Below are 18,151 nucleotides of genomic sequence, written 5' to 3' on the forward strand. Positions count from 1 at the left end.
GGCGGCCTCTCGCCTTTTACAGCCGCCAGCTTAACCCGGCGGAGCAAAGGTATAACATGTTCGACTGGGAGCTTCTCGCCTTGCACCTGGCAGTACGGCACTTTCGGTATTTCCTGGAGGGCCGGGACTTCGTCGCTTTCACCGATCATAAGCCCCTCACCATGGCTTTTGCGAAGGTTTCAGATCCCTGGTCCGCTCGGCAGCAGCACCAACTTACGTCCATTTCTGAATTTACCACCGACATCCGCCACATCGCCGGAAAATGTCATCTGGTCGCGGACACCTTGTTCCGCCCGGCTATTGCAGCCGTTCTCAACGTGGCGGCCGCCAGAATAGACTATTCCGTCTTGACTGCGGCACACCTGGCGGACGACGAGATGCCGGCATACTGAACTGCGATCTCGGGTTTGGTGCTCAACGACGTACCGTTGGGTCCCACCGGTGTTACCATCTTGTGCGATGTGTCCACAGGGCAGATGCGGCCTATTGTTCCGGCAGTCTGGTGCCGTCGGATTTTCGACGTTATTCACGGATTGGCCCACCTGTCTATCCGGGCAATGGTGGTGATGGTTGCTGCGCCGCTCATGTGGCATGGGCTCTGGAAGCAGGTCAGTCGTTGGGCCCGGGCGTGTATTCCGTGCCAAACATCAAAGCTGCAGCGGCACGTCTGGGCACCAGTTCAGGATTTTGCAATGCCTCGCCGGTGCTTCGACCACGTGCACATGAATATCGTGGGGCCGCTGCATCCATCCAGAGGTATCTCGAACCTACTGACAGTGGTGGACCGTTTTACGCGGTGGCCGGAGCCATCCCACTCATGGACACTTCTGTCCTGTCTTGCGCTTACACCCTCGTGGCCCATTGGATCGTTGGGGTACCGCTAGACATCTCATCCGACCGGGGTGCCCAGTTCCCGTCCAAACTGTGGTCCGCAATGACTCGCCTGTTGGGGACACAGCTCCACCATTCGACGACATATCATCCCCAATCTAATAGGCTGGTGGAGCAGTTGCACAGTCATCATAAGGACGCCTTGAAGACTCACAGGTCCAGAATGGATGGACGAGTTGCCGTGGGTCTTGCTGGGGATTCGGACTGCCCCCAAGGAAGATTTGGCAACGGCATCGGCTGAATTGGTCTACTGCGTTCCACTCACCGTTCCCGGGAAATTTATTTAGCCGCTGGTGGGTTCCAGGAGCCGCCGTAATCTGTGTTGGTCTGTTTACGGGAGCGAGTCGGCGCTCTGTCCCGACGTCTCTGCATGGTGTGTCTCCGTTCCAAGTGCCACCGGCTCTCGTGGACAGCCCATATGTCTTTCTATGCCCACAGGTCGCCCTTGCAGGACCCATATGAGGGTCCCTTTCGGGTGCTGCGGCACGGGCCCACGACTTTTCTGTTTGACATGGAGGCGCCGGCAAGGGACTGTGTCTGTGGCTCGATTGAAGACGGTCCATTTGGACCTTAACGAGCCAGTACAGGTGGCCTAGCCTCGCCATCGGGGGCTTCGCTGTGCCGATTTCCCCCGAATTCGTCCATACCGGGCTGGTCCCCTGTGCGTGGGGACGTATGTACGAGGTCTGCCCGCCTTGTTCGGCTTCCTGTCCGTTTCGGTGCCTCTGGTTCTGGAGGGGGTCATGTGGCGGCCCCTGGTGGTGAGCCACGCAGTGCGAACCCTCGGCCTGGAGGGAATGCCCATGCCTTGGGTGTGGTAGTAGGGAGCTGTATTGTAGCTAACAATAAAGATTTATTGGCTTGGACAAACTTTGTGTCCCTTCTAATTCTTGGCTGGACAGTTTCGAGTCCCACCACACTGTATGCGATTCATCACAACATTTAAGTATAAACAAGCTAATTGAAGGAAATTAGAATAATGGAATATTGGATTGAGGCCACTGGTCATGGAAACATTAGCACCAAAGCTCCGTGTCTAGCACCTCTTTTTGCATTGTAATTTCAATGTAATTCCATTGAAAGTCATTTAAAATATTTATGAATGGAGATGCTGGATAAAAAGGAATGAGTTCATTACAAATTAATAACCTATTCTACCTATGGAAAGTGAACAACTTCTATGATATCTATCATATAAATTCTTGATCTCAGACTTTACAATTGCAAAAGTCAGAACATAGAAGTGTTTGGCTGCACATAATGGCAAGAAGGTTTGTGATTAATTACTGGACTATGTATTCATACCCTTGAACCATCATTCCACAGGTACAACATTCAATCCCACAAGGCAGCTGAAAACGTTAAGATCCACTTATTAAATAATCCAGGATTATAATTCAGACAATATCTGTCTGAAGAATGGTCTCGACCCGAAACGTCACCCATTCCTTCCCCATAGAGATGCTGCCTGTCCCGCTGAGTTACTCTAGTTTTTCGTGTCTATCCAGGAATATAAATATTGTGTCAGTAATGAAATTACCCAATGCTGACTGTGCCATATATCCTCATGCTGTTGGCAAACGCATTGAAAGTTCTTCCTCTAATCTACCTTTGAGCTTCTTCGATGCCTCTTCATCAGGAAAAGAGAACCTAATCTGAGATGAGATTTCACTAACAGTGTACGACAACTTCAAATACATGAGCAGATTCTTCACTCGACAGCTGGTCACGCAAAAGAGGTGAGATGCAATGTCATGCCAGTAAAGACATACTGGGGACAGCAATGAGCAATCAACTGAAACATAGATTCTTTAAGGACAAGGATTTTTCAATATTCTGCAATGATCAGTCTCAGTCCAGTACAATCTAAATTACCAATAAAGTATAGGAATTTTAAGTAAAGCAACACCCAGTACTCTATCCAAGGCAAACAGAATTGCTTAATTTCTAAACGACAGACCCATTTTTAAATAAGACATTGCCTGACCCGCTGATTAACTCCAGCTTTTTGTGTCTATCTTCGGTGTAAACCAGCATCTGCAGTTCCTTCCTACCCCGTTTTAAATAGTTGTCCGACTGCCCCAAGGCAAACAACTAATCATTCAAAATTTGGGGGAAAACGGAAAATGCTAGAACATTGCTGGAATTTAGTGAGATAAATTTCCATGGATTCGAGAGGAAATAACAAACACACTTGACATCCTTCATAATTCCAAAACCACAAATGTTATGAAAACATTCATTAGCATTGCACAACTGTCAAATTATATCATCGGCTGAATCACTTCACAAATGGACAAAGAGTCTACTATTCGTTCAGAGGGTAAAAGACGAAATGAAAAAGCCAGCACTTTTTCTGAATAAAGATAATACATAAAGCATTGTGAGATGTCAATAGAGTCCATTTGTTAACATGCTCTGTCAATTGAAAAGCAAGCAAAGCACAGAAGCATTTCTAACGGGATCTTATTGAAATACAGAGGAATTGTGATCAACTTGAAGCAAACCTCAGTAAGGGTGCATTTGGATTCAGGCATCCACATTAATCCAGCATCCAATTACTCAAGAATTATGAATGTTTTGGCATTTGGCTCGCTCAATATTCTAGAATGTGGGCTAAGGGTCTAGATTGCAAGCAGGAAATGAGACCGGGGGTAGACTGCCAGCCAGGGATAGGTTCTAAATCCCCAGGTTCAGGTTTGCAGCTCAAGCCAGAGTTTAGAGTGTGATAATGTCATACAGACCAGAATTAGGCCCTTCAGCCCAATTTGTCCATGCCAATCAAGATGCCTCTTCTATGCTTGACCCACCCACCCGTGTTTGACCCGTGTTCTGTGACTTTAATGCAAGTTTTATTTTTTACCTCAAATTTTTGTGAAGCAATGATGAATTCCGTAAGGGTGAGTTTTCTTTCCCTGAACAATCATAATGCATTGACCAAAGGAACTGCAGATGATGGTTTACAAAAAAAGACACAAAGTGCTAGAGTAACTCAACAGGTCAGGCAGCATCTCTGGAGAACATGGATGGACAACTCTTCTTCGGACTGATTGTAGTGGGGAGGAGGGTAAAAAAATGGAAGAGAGGTGAGAGCTGGACAAAGACTGACAAGTTAAATGGAAATACTGGTGTGTGGGTGGAAATACTGGCCTGTGTGGGGGGGGGGGGGGGGGGGGGTAGGGAGAGGGGGGGGGGGCAACTGTGGGTTGAAGTTCACTCCAAAGATCCAAAAAGATTATCTTTATCAACACTTTGATGCAGCACTTAGGGTGCAACTCTATTAGCGATGCCAGCTTTCAATTGAAATATCAAAGCGCTTCAGAACATCAAAGGACCATTAGAACCCATCAATATTCTCACCAATGATTGTCCCTTTATGGAGGTGTGCAAATAACTCAATGTATACAAGCAGCACATAAACAGGAAACAACCTCAAGACTCAAACAGCCTTCAATCAATAGGACTTTTCTACCTCAAAATGCAGAAGCCAACCATGACGTCATTAACTGGATTTTACTGTACATGTTTTAACCAAAATTAAGCATTTATATTTGCTATGGTGGATTCAAATGAATTCAAAGTTGAGCAGTACCCTTCCCTGAACAGATCAAGACGCAAGAACATTGAACTGAAAAGTTTCCCTTTTTACAGATGCTATATGATTTGCATAGTATTTCATATTTTTATTGCAGATTTCCAGCAGCTGCAGGTTTTTGCTTTAAAACCTGTAGACCTACAAGTCGATGAAGTCACAAACAATATTTTGAAACTCGGCTCGAGAAACAATTTTACCATCGACTATCTTAAATTTCTAGCTTTGGTCCAGTAATGTATGCCTGAGAAACTTCCTTTTGTAATGAAAAAAGATACATTGATCAAATTTGAGACCAAGAAAGATTTTGTTTAACTACAAGTGACAGAATCCCTGTAATTATACAAGGCTCGCGGATTTAAAACTCCACCTGCGAGACAGACGACATTGAAATTTGTCAAAATACATAATCCCATTAACAAAATAAGGCACATTCAAACAATCTCTCATTGTCAGATGTAACATCCTGATGCCATTAGATCCATCCATTAAATACATCACATAATACCATTCATTCCTATGACAGCTGTAGACCATGTAACATCACCAGGTCAGTTTGCATCTGTTGTTTAGTCATACAATACCAATACATGCACTGGTTAATAGTACTTCAGTCACAACTGGTCATACCGCATCATGTAGCAGGTTAACAAAAGCAATGGTATGAGACAATTGAAGCATTCATACTCAGGATCACCTTACTAACGTTTAAGGTTACAGTATTGTATGGATGCTAAACTAGGCATCCATTTCAAAAAAGTGAACAAACTTATAGGACAAGGATTCCAGCAATTTGAATCTGCTTTAGATATTTTTGTATAGAAAAGTGCAAACATATTTTAGAGCTTCGGTAAAATGGCATAAATGAAGTAGGGAAAGGCATAAATATTTGTTCAAGTATTGTGTAGTAAGTCCTCTTATACAGCCCCCCACGAGTTGCTTTAATTCCCTTTGTGATTCGAAGGTGACTCGAGAAGGCCAATGAGACCAGTAGGCTGTACAACACATGGGTCCACAGGTGCCTGACAGGAGAGGTAGATGGGTAGTTTGTGAGGTAGTACCTTCCTTTGGCCATTTATGCTTGAGCTTCTGAATGTGCTCAATGCATAGATGAAGGGTTTAGTGCTAACCCAAAAGCTACAAGTGGCCGTGGTTCAGGGATTCCCGGGAGTCAGGAGGAAGCTTTCAAGCAGGTTGCGAGAACACCCTTAAATCTTTGGAAAGGTCTCAGTGTTCAAGCTGTTGGCCTAGACGACAATACTGATGTTAGTTTAATTATTTGTCAAGTAGATTTGGAGGATTTTGTAGACAGAGCATTGCTCGTACATCTGGAGTACCTCGAATTGCCTGCTGCATGTAGTTCAGCAGTTCAGAAACACATAGAATGGGCAGGGTTACCTGTCACCTGTTAAACAAAGGGTTTTATGCCCAGGTGCGAGATTTTTATCTTCAAATAATTCTTACAATGCGGCTGGTTTTCTATTGGTAATGCAGGAAGCCGCCTGTACTTCAGTGAAAGAGCAGACTGAGCCTCAGCCTCCAAAAGTTTGCAAAACACAAACAACATATGTGCAATGCAGTACAACTACTGAAGCTGGGATAACCTTGGTCTTGGAATAGAGCCAATGTAGGTTCAACAGATTAGTACAATTCTCATAGGAAAGCCTGCTGGAGAGTGGTAGCGTAAATATTGTAAATCAATATTCTACAAAAAAGTTAAAATTAGAGGTAATGAAGCAGTCTTGCTTGCCCTCCGTCTTTAACAAGATTGGCTCTGTCATGGACCCATTAGGGTTCATGGTCTGCGTGTCAGCATTAAATAAGCAATCAGTGGACAGCAAAAAATAATGCAGCTATTAATACATCACTCAGGGCATGAGATGCAATCTACGTGTGGCACATACTGGAGAGGCAAACGCAATACTATCTCCGCTGATACAAAGATGATGTCAAAATCACAAAAGTGCTGACATTAAACATTTGGAACAAAAACATTCCTTCTTTACTGGGGCTGTAAAATGTACAGGTGGCTATTTCTGATAATGTTATACAGTTTACAAGATTGGACAGGTGTGGAAAAGAAGGCAGTAATAAAGCACAAAATGGGAAAAGAGGAATAAGGTATATCAGTGAGAAGGTGAAGAGCATATATTTTTGTCAGGAGAACAATGAAAATAGGGGACAAATGGAACAAATAAATAAATGATGTACAGAAGACTGGGAGAATGCATTTACTGTTAATAGGGTTTAGTTAAGTTGAACAGGAGCAGTAAGGAACATGACAAAGCATGACAAACTTCAAATCGCCAGGGATGCAGACTACCAACATGCAGTATACACATCCACAGAGGACACCAAAGAGACTGCAGATGCTGGAATCATGAGCAAAAAAAAAATAAGGTGCTGAAGGAACAGTGTGTCAAGGTGCATCTGTGCAGGGAAATGGACACGTGGCGTTTCCGGTTGGAACCCTTTTTCAGACTGATGAAGACATCCTTCTTCAGACATTGTCCAAGGTGGTAGTTTAGGGATTTATAAACATAGATAAGATAGAAAGGCAAATGTACAATTGGCTTGATCACTCCATCACTATAAATATTAATTTCAGTGTGGTGCAAAATGCTGTCCAAACTTGTTTGCAATCCAGAAACAACATCTTGTTCTCCCAATTTACACTTGCAAAACAAGAGTGGCACAGAAACACAGGGGTAGAGCTGCTGCCTTACAGCGCCAGAGACCTGGGGTTTTCGCTGGGTGCTCCGGTTTCCTCCCACACTCCAAAGACGTACTGGTTTATAGGTTAAATGGTTGCGATAAAAAATTGTAAATTTTCCCCTTTGTGTACGATAGTGCTAGTGTACGGGGTGATCGCTGGTCGGCGTGGACTTGGTGGGCCTGTTCCCACACTGTATCTCCGAAGCCTAAAGTCTAACAGAGCCTGGGTATTTAATTTGTTTCTAACATATGAGCACTTGTTCTTACCGCACTGCATTTGAATATGCAAAATGTAAAATAAATGTCCTGCTGGAATTTGCAGGAAGGCGAGAGGTTGTGAATAATCTGCTGTGAGTGCAGGGGTACAGTTGAAATAAAGAAGATTGCAAACTGAGGTTTTCACCCAGACATGGACACATTAAAAACAGAAGGGAACCATATGTGTGATACAGAATCTGCATCATGGGTGTAAAGCCCCTGTCCCACTTAGGAAACATGAACGGAAACCTCTGGAGACTTTGCGCCCCACCCAAGGTTTCCGTGCAGTTCCGTGCAGGTGGTTGCCGGAGGTTGCAGGTAGTGGAAGCAGGTAGGGAGACTGACAAAAACCTCCGGGAACCGCACGGAAACCTTGGGTGGGGCGCAATGTCTCCAGAGGTTTCCGTTCAGGTTTCCTAAGTGGGACAGGGGCTTAAGTATCACAGAATATGCTCTTGTTTAGTTTAGATACAGCACTGAAACAGGCCCTTCAGCCAGACTCCACCGACCAGCAATCACCCATACACTAGCACTATCCTACACATTTTTGTAAATCTAAGCTAATTAACCTACAAACCTGTACGTCTTTGGAGTGTGGGAGGAAACCGAAGCACCTGGAAAAAACCCATGCGGTCACGGGGAGAACATACAAACCCCGTACAGACAGGACCCGTAGTCAGGATCAAACCCAGGTTTCTGGCACTGGAAGGCAGCAACTCTACCACTGCGCCCATGCCGATATGCAAGTAAAATTGGGGAGCAAGATTGTGTTTCTGTATTTCAAACACATTGGAGAGTCCTTTTGCACGACAGTGAAATTAGTCGTTATTGTGAATGAAAGATGAAAAGGCTGCTCTAAGTGACACACATAAATTGATTCCATTCTGCTGGCTTGCTCAGATGTTTGTTCAGGTAAGGTGGGCCTGTGGTCCTGGTCTGTTGTGCTGGATGGGAGAAATTTAATGATACAACTATGCATTAAAAACTAACTTCAAATAAGTTATCAATAGAGTGCCTAAAGGAAAAGTCTTTGTTATTCAGTAACAGGCGCAAGGTGAGCTGGCAGAATTCCAATTTTATTTTCATTAAACAAGTAACTGCAAACACCTGGTGTAGTATTGGCAAATCTTACCATACCCAAAAATATGTGCCTATGAATTATTAAAGCTACATTCAAAAACACCACGGTACTCAACAATGATGCTCAACCCATCGCAATTGCACGCTGACCCCTCCCTCCTCCACAAAACATTTTAGGTGGTAATTCTTCTCAAACTCTCCAAAATGTTAGTCTCGTGCTATTGTTGTATCTGGAATTTGCTACATTGGGCCAAGGACTAAACTTGTTCACAGCTATACTGTGTACCAGTGCTATTCTAGCACGCCCATAAAGATACACAAGTTTCTCAGTACTATCGAAAGTGGATGCGCAGGCTTTTAATAGAATCCAAAAGACTTACATCATCAGTTCAAAGCATAACTTGTGCTTTCCTGACTACTAATACTGCAACTCATTGAACATTAACATACACAATCAAACATCATGGAGCAACAGTCCATTATCTGTACAATGCAAAACATAAAATGTGTTTCTTCCCCCATCCACACCCACCTCCCAGCATAATCAATCTAAAGTAGGGAGCCGACCCAAAATGTCACCTATCCATGTTCTCCAGGGATGCTGGAGTTATACCAGCTCAGTTACACCAGCAGAGTGTCTTTTATTTTGAAACCCACATCTGCCATTCCTAGTTTCTACACAAAACTACTAATATGTCTATCTCAGAGGCTGGACAGTTCAGCCACAATGAATGGTGTAGAATTGTATTGTGTAGGATCATATCCTGTTGGAAATTTATGAACATTTATAAACCTTTTGAAGGCAATTTATAAATTAGCTTACTGGCTTCTTAGAATTAAACTCCAGCCCTGTAACTTATTCTAATATCTTTAATTCTACAGGTATACTAAACTCTGTCATGCTTCACCAGGTCAATTATTGACATAAACAAGAGAACCTTTTCTACTGATCACTTTCTTTTAAAATCTCATGAATAACCCTCGGTCCAACTGTGGAATGCACCTAACGGCAGCTTGACTTAAGACGGGAAATCTTTCTATGACTTACCCCTGCAGTACACGTTATAAATGAGATGAACTCCATTTGGTGAATCAAATATTAAGCAAATGCTGAATTTTGATAGCACTCAAAGCACTTTAATGTAATCCCTCTGGTTTATGATGTTCGAAAGCCATGATAAAACACAAACCATGTTTAATCTCTTCAATGTATTCAATGGCCTTAGTCTATTACAGTAGTGCCTGAGGGGTCTCATGTTGATGCAGCAGTTAGTGCTGATGCCTGACTGTTCCATATAAAAATGGACCAGGAGTCTGGTTAAGATCAGTGAAAATTTGATCAGTACCATAGTACAGCTAGTGAAATTGCTGCCTCGCAGTGTTGATGATATGCGTACAATCCTGACCCCCAGTGCTGAGTTCTCCCTGTTATTCCTGTGGGTCACCTGCTTTTTTCCACATGCCAACGACCTGTGTGTTGGTTGGTAAATTGGCCACTCTATATTGGCAAGTGGTAGAACCTGGCAGGGGGAAATTAATGGGAATTTCGGGAGAGGTGCTAGGAAAATTAATGGGGAGATGGAATTGCTATATCAACTTGCATGGGCTTGGTCGACTTAATGTCATCCTCACATGACACTAGGACATATGAAGTACAGAGATGAAAAACATTGATTCTACCTGGCATTGCCCCAGGTCACACATGCTAAGTTAAAGAACAAAATTAATTCAGTTCTGTCCTGGGGAAGAAACCCAGAAGGCTCCAGAATCCACAGTTGTAACTGCAGCCGATGTAAAAGCTGTTTCATTTCAGGAGCTTTATTTTTATGCTATAAAATGTTGTCACTGAATTATATGAAATAGTTAATAAAAGGTATCCTGCCCACCTCAATTTGTCCAACTATAAAAAGTCTATAGTTATACTAAATTTCTCTACTCCAAATCTGAAATCAAAACTTATTTTTGGATATTAATTGAAGAACATGGGAAAATCGACCAGATAAATCAAATTGAGATAGTCCAGCCCAAAATATTAAATAGCAGAGCAAGCTATGATTCATCCACTATACCTTGTATTTATTTTGTTCTTAAATTCATTTTCATTATTCCATTCAGGAGACCCTGTCTTGTTTGAGGTCATGACCATATGGCCCCTTACATGACCCCCATCACTTATAGTAAGTGACTGCACTTCTTTCCCATATAATTTGCTAACTTTCTAGTTTCTGCAAAATCTACTCAGTCACATTGCCTTCAAAGTGGCATAAATAAAGAAGAAAGTCCATTGAGTCTGCCCTTGCTTACTTCTATTGTCCTTTTAGGTCAGAGTATTGCTGGCTTAGCCTGATAATCAATCTATTCCCACTGCTTCCAGTTGGAAGTGAGAAAACACTGAGCCATTGGCTTTTCTAAACCTGCATACTTATGTGTCAGAAGGAACTGCAGATGCTGGTTTAACCCAAAGATAGACACAAAAAGCTGGAGTAACTCAGCAGGACAGGCAGCATCTCTGGAGAGAAGGAATGGGTGACGTTTGCGGTCGAGACCCTTCTTCAGACTGGTTAGGTATAACGGAAAAGAGAGATATAGACAGTAATGGTAAGAGATAACGAACAATGAACGAAAGATATGCAAAAAAGTAACAATGACAAAGGAAAAAGGCCATTGTCAGCTGTAAGCTGCCCTAGCGAAATACGAGATGCTGTTCCTCCAATTTGCATTTAGCCTCACTCTGACAATGGAGGAGACCTAGGACAGAAAGGTCTGTGTAGGAATGGGAAGGAGAATTAAAGGGTCCAGCAACCAGGAGATCAGGTAGGTTCAGGCAGGATGAGCAAAGGTGTTCTCGAAACGATCGCCCAGTCTGTGTTTGGTCTCACCGATGTACGAATCCACATCTTGAACAACGCATACAGTAGATGAGGTTGGAGGAGGTGCAAGTGAACCTCCGCCCAACCTGAAAGGACTGTTGAGGTCCCTGTATAGAGTCGAGAGAGGATGTATAGGGACAGGTGTTGCATCTTCTGCGGTTGCAAGGGAAGATACCTGGGGAGCAGGTGGTTTGGATGGGAAGGGATGAGTTAATATTTGTAAAATATTTCCTGTGATGGAGACCGTAAGATCAAGAAAAGGGAGGGAGGTGTCGGGGATGGTCCAAGTAAATTTGAGTGCAGGATGAAAATTGATGGTGAAGTTGATGAAGTCCATAAGTTCTGCATGGGTGCAGGAGGTAGCACCAATGCAGTTGTCAATGTAATGGAGATAGGGCCAGTGTACGCCTGGAACAGGGATTGGTCAACGTACCCTACAAAGTGGCAGGCATAGCTGGGGCCCATGCGGCTGCTCATAGCTACGCCTTGGAAGAAGTGGGAGGAGTCAAAGGAGAAGTTGTTGAGGGCGAGGAGCAGCTCCGCTAGGCAAGTAGAGTTCGGGGACAGGGCAGTGTACGCCTGGAACAGGGATTGTTCAACGTACCCTACCAAGAGGCAGGCATAGCTGGGGCCCACGCGGTTGCCCATAGCTACGCCTTGAACTTGGAGGAAGTGGGAGGAGTCAAAGGAGAAGTTGTTGACGGTGAGAACCAACTCCGCTAGGCGGAGTAGAGTGTTAGTAGATGGAAATTGGATGGTTCTGCAGTAGAGGAATAAAACGGAGGGCTTTAAGGCCTTCCTGGTGGGGGATGGAGGTGTAGAGTGACTGAACATCCATAGTAAAGCGGAAGTCATTAAAGAGAAGGGCATGTGAGGTATCTTCGATATAGGTCGGGAGAGATCGGACCGGAGGGGGTAGGGGGGGGAGATAGGATGGAGTCCAGGAACGTGGAAATAATTTCTGTGGGACAGGAGCAGGCAGAAAGAATGGGCCTGCCAGGGCAATTGTGTTTGTGGATTTTGGGGAGAAGGTAAAACCGGGCTCTGCAGGGCTTGGAAACGATAAGGTTGGAGGCTGTGGAGGGATGACAGCCAGAAGTAATGAAATCAGAAATGGCATGTGAGATTAAGGCCTGGTGCTCGTCTGTGGGATCATGGTCCAAGGATAAGTAGGAGGTGTCTGAGAGTTGTCGCCTGGCCTTAATACAATCAATACAATGGGTACCATCATTGTACCGGTACCAAAAAATGCCTCCCCAGCCTGTCTGAATGACTACCGTCTGGTGGCCCTTACCTCGGTAGTCATTAAATGCTTTGAGAGGCTGGTGAAGAAACACATCTGTGCCTTCCTCCATCGCAACATGGACCCATTACAGTTCGCATACCGTCCGAACAGATCCACGGACGATGCGGTCTCCCAGGTTTTGCACACCGCTCTCTCTCATCTTGACAGCCAGAAGGGGGGCTACGTGAGGATGCTGTTCATAGACTTCAGTTCAGCCTTCAACACGATAGTCACCACCAGACTGACCGAGAAGCTACTGGAATTAGGGCTCAACACCCCCCTGTGTGCCTGGGCCCTGGACTTTCTCACCAGGTAGTCAAGATGGGAGGGAATACATCGAAGTCCCTCACCCTGAGCACAGAATCGCCCCAGGGTTGCGTCCTCAGCCCCCTATTGTACTCCCTGTACACACATGACTGTGTGGATAGGTTCAGCTCCAACTCAATAATTAAGTTTGCTGATGACACTGTGGTGGTGGGCCTGATCTCAGACAACGACGAGAAGGCCTACCGGGAGGAGGTGGCTGGTCTAGCACTCTGGTGCCAGGATAACAGCCTCCTCTTGAACATCAAAAAAACGAAGGAGCTGATCATGGAGGGCACATCATCCGAGGACGTACACTCCATTGAGGATAAATGGGGATCCTGTGGATAGGGTGAATTGGTTTAAATATCTGGGAGTCCACATCTCCGAGGATATGACATGGGCATCACACGCCTCAGCACTCGTGAGTAAGGCAAGGCAGCGCCTTTACCACCTCAGACAATTGAGGAAATTCAGAGTGCCTCCGAGGATCCTCCAGTGCTTCTACGCAGCAGCGGTGGAAAGCATCTTGTCCGGGAACATTACCATCTGGTTTGGGAATTGCTCTGCCAAGGACAAGAAGGCTCTGCAGAGAGTAGTGCGTTCGGCCGAACGCACTATGGGAACTTCACTTGCCTCCCTGCAGTAACTATACATCAGGAGGTGCAACTCCAGAGCCAACAATATCATGAGAGACCCCTTCCACCCCTGCAACGGACTGTTCCAGCTGCTACGGTCAGGCAAACGCCTCCGTTGCCATGCGGTGAGAACGGAGAGGTTGAGAAGGAGTTTCTTCCCAGAGGCCATTCGGACTGTAAACGCCTATCTCACCAGGGACTAACTCTACTGAACGTTTTTCCTTCCATTATTTATTATGTAAAAGAATATGTGTGTTATGATTGTGTTTATAGTTTGTTTGGTTGTTTGTCTTTTGCACAAAAGTCCGCGAGCATTGCCACTTTCATTTCACTGCACATCTCGTATGTGTATGTGACAAATAAACTTGACTTGACTTGAATTGACTTGACTTGACACAAATATCCTTCCTCAAATTGATGTAGATGACAAACAGTAACAGTCCCAGCACTGAAACCTGAGACACAACTACTAATCACAGGCCTCCAGTCCGAGAAGCAACCTTCCACCATCATCCTCAGCTTTCTTCCATGGAGCCAATTTACCATCCATTCATCTATCTCTCCTTGGATCCCATGCGATCTAACCTTCCAGAGCAGCCTACCTTGATGATTGCCTTACTGAAATCCATGGAAATGGACAAGGACAGTATTGCTGAATCCAAGTCTCCGGAGATCTTTATGCAGGAAGACACGGGAAGTGACATGGCTCCAATGCAGACAGATGAGCAGTTGAACAAGGAACAGTACATCCCAGGTCCTAACGAGAAGCCGCTCTTCGCCGCTGAGGCCATGACTATGGAAGACCTGAATCTCTTGGCTGAGATGTTCTATCTGCCTTATGAGCATGGACCTAAATCTGTTCAGATGTTGAGGGAATTTCAATGGCTTCGGGCAAACAGTAGTGTTGTCAGTGTGAACTGTAAAGGGAAAGATGCAGAAAAGGTAAAATGTCGAGAGATTTTGTTTGCTCTCTCCTATCAAACACCCAGGGCGGCTCCTAGGCACAGTGTGCAGCTCCTTCTGAAATGATTAATTTAATGATCCCTGGAAGTTATGGAATGGAGTCTATACAAGTTATATACTGAGATGGAGCAGGTGAAGACGCCAGTCTGCATCTGACAGTCGGATAATGCCGATCCAGGCGTTTTTTTGGTCTGTTGCCTCCATGCCGACTATCTACACTGATCCCACTTGGCCCATATCCCTCTTTTCCTATGAGCTGTGTTTATGCCCACTTCTACCACCTTTCGCAGCTTTTTCAACACATGTATCATCCTCTTGGAGAGAAAAGCTGTGTCTCCTCCTTTAAATGTTTCCTCTCACCTTAAACGTGTTCTCTAGTTTAAGACGTCTACCCTTGGAGGAAAACTGACTATCCATCCCATTTAACTTCCTGATATACTGTATTTCCCGAAATGAAGACGCACCTGTGTCAAAGACGCACCCCCAATTTAAGTTGCTAAATTTTGAGAAAAGGTTGGCGGGACAGGATCAAGGATTTGGTTTAGTCCAGGGGTCGGCAACATCGCCTGCGTACCCCAGGACTGGCTGCAGTTCTCAGATCCCTCGCATCCCTGGGACTAGCTGCAGTTCCCAGGTCGTCTGCGAGCCCCGGGACTGGCTGTAGCGCCCAGGTCGCCTGCCCCGGGACTGGCTGTTGCGCCCAGGTCACCTGCCCCGAGACTAGTAGAGAGAGAGAGCGCAAGCCCGGGACGGAGCAGCCAGCCTTCCGCCCAGTAGCTATCTGCCAACCACCACCTCCACTGGTTGTGCCTGTGCCAAAGGACACTGTGGCTGGCGGGCGGGCAGGCAGATGGCGCTGAGGTGGCAGCTCACAGCCACCCGAGCTACTTCCCTCCCCGGCGGCGCTGTCCTTTTACAGCCGCATCCCATCAGTTGCCAGCAATGAGGGATAGACTTGGCTATCCCTCAGTACAGCAACATCGTTCTTGATGTTGCTGTACTGAGGGATAGCCAAGTCTATCTTACTTGGCTAACAACCTAACCTTCGGCCTCCAAGACGCAGGTTAATTTTCGTGAGTTATTTTTAGCGTCTTCATTGCCGGGAAATATGGTGATTAATAAAACTACACCCCTCCACCTCCAATGAGAACAATCACAACATGTCCAATCTCTTGTAACTGAAACCCTTGATTCCAGGTGACTTCCTGATGAATCGCTTCTTCAAACTTTCTAGAGCTGCCACATCCCTTCGATAGTGTGGTGACCAGAATTGTGCACAATATTCCAAGTGTAGCCTATGTCTTTAACAGTTGCAACTTTACCCACCGCTTTCTATCAAACTATTTTGGATCTAGTTTGCCAAAATACCTTGGATCCCATGTGCCATAAGTTCCTGGACCAGCTTGCCATGTGGGATCTTGCCAAAAGCCTTGTTAAAGTCTGGACAGAGTGAATGTGTAGAGGATATTTTTGCTAGTGGGAGAGTCTAGACCCGAGGCCATAGCCTCAGAATAAAAGAATATACCTTTAGAATGGAGATGAGGAGGAATTGCTTTAGCCAGAGGGTAGTGAATCTGTGGAAACGGACAACTGTGGAAGCCAAGTCGATGGATATTTTTATGGTGGGGTTTGACCGATTATTGATTAGTAAGGGTGTCGGGGGTTATGGGGAGAAGGCAGGAGTATGGGGTTGAGAGGGAAAGATAGATCAGCCATGAGTGAATGGTGGAGTAGACTTGATGGGCCAAATGGCCTAATTCTGCTCCTAGAATGTATAGACTTATAAAGTCTATATACACCACATCTACTGCCTTGCTCTTATACATTTTCTTAGTCACCTCAAAAATAAAAGGTCAGATTCGCGAGGAAGGATTCCCCATACACAAACCTATGGCAACTACCCCTAGTCAGTCTAAGTGATCCTAAATCCTTTCCCAAATAATTGTTACTACTGACATAAGGCTCACCTACCTGGAGTTCCCTGGCTCATCCGTACCGCCCTTGAATAATACCTCTGCTGAGTTCCTCCTGTAATTTCTGTTCTACGTAAAATATCAGCATCTACAGTTCCGTTTTGTTTCTGTCCATTGAGTTGAACATGCCTTTTCTGGCTTGATATTCTTTTCCTCCACTTCTGCATTTTCGCCTCTTCTAAGGATCTGTCTTTAAACTGTATTTGCTGTCATCTCTTCCTGTTAACAAACCTTGGGTGTGGTTTGGTGAGCCATTAGATTGGGACTGATGTACTGATCTATTGACTGACCACATGGGTTTTCTCCAGTTTCCTCCCACATTCCATACAGACAGCACCTTTGGTCAGGATCGAACTCCGGTCTCTGGAGCTGTAAGGCAGCTTTACCGCTGCCCCACTGTGACGACCTAAAATTGCATTGAGTTATACTCTATCCATAAGTATGTATTTAGACAATAAGCAGAGTTCTGATTTTTCTGTTGCAGATTGAGAAATGGCATTTCAGAGCCACCAAGTTTGAAGAAATGTGTCGCAGAGTATGCAGATGTTTACTCGCCTGGCTAACTGTGAAAACCGATCCATTCTCTACGATTTGTTAAATAAATACAACCAAAAAGAGCAGGAGAGGCAATTCTGAGATGTTACAGAAAAAATGTTGGAATCAATAAGCGAGTTCGGTATTCCAAAAAACACAAGGAACCATGGGATTTGTTAAAGGTCGAACACTATAAATAAAAATCGAACGAAACGCTGTAGATTCAGTGAGAATAGTTTGGGTCCGATTTTATTGTCTTTTTTCATTGGGAGGCGGGGGGGGGGGGGGACGTGGCCCAGCAGCAACTCAACAGCGGCCGCAGCGAAGGAGAGCCGGGGCCGGGCCTGACCCCGACCACAGACGAAACACAAGCCTGCACACAATGCAGCACCACCGTTGCTTAGACTGTTTATAGCTAGTGACCTATGACCTGGGCATGTGCAGTCGGAATACCGTACTCGCTTATTGATCACATTGTCAACACAAACTAAATTAAAACGTTCATTAATCTATTTAAAGGACTTTAAAAGGGCGGAAACAATTGTTCATCAAGTCGGACAAGATCCTTCATAGTTCAGGGTTTAAGACTTGCTTGCAACTCAAGAGGCAAATTGATAAAACTATTAAGTTAAAAGGAGTTGCTATCTGGCTCTTAACCATCTATAAAACAATAATCTACCCATCTGTTTTGTCGTAAAGATTACAGACACCACACAATTGGAGGCAAATATCCAGGAGAACCTGTAATTTCAGTTACATTTTTCCACTAATCGATTGCGTGTTATCATTTGAAAAGCTCCACATAGCCATCACTAATTCATCACTATACAGGGAATATTGAAGCAGCTGCAAGGATTACACAATTATCATTCAGAATCTCCCACATAAGCACACATGGAAAGCCGAAATCAAAAAAAGTCATATTACATTTTCATATTAAAATTAAGGGTTCAGTTCAATATTGTTTTTTTGGCGATAAGTGTAATGACATCAAGAAGTTAGTGATATTAGTGCTTTGGAGTATGCATTATTGAAGTAGATAACAATTT

General features: G+C 44.7%; 1 protein-coding gene across 1 annotated transcript in view; it reads right to left on the reverse strand.

The window, feature by feature from the left end:
- The window catches only part of pdzd8 (PDZ domain containing 8), a 198,203-nt gene that overhangs the window by 138,629 nt on the left and 41,423 nt on the right, over positions 1 to 18,151 (reverse strand). The window lies entirely within an intron of this gene.

This window comes from Amblyraja radiata, chromosome 15 (genome assembly GCF_010909765.2).
Source record: "Amblyraja radiata isolate CabotCenter1 chromosome 15, sAmbRad1.1.pri, whole genome shotgun sequence".
In the NCBI taxonomy this organism is placed as follows: Eukaryota; Metazoa; Chordata; class Chondrichthyes; order Rajiformes; family Rajidae; genus Amblyraja; species Amblyraja radiata.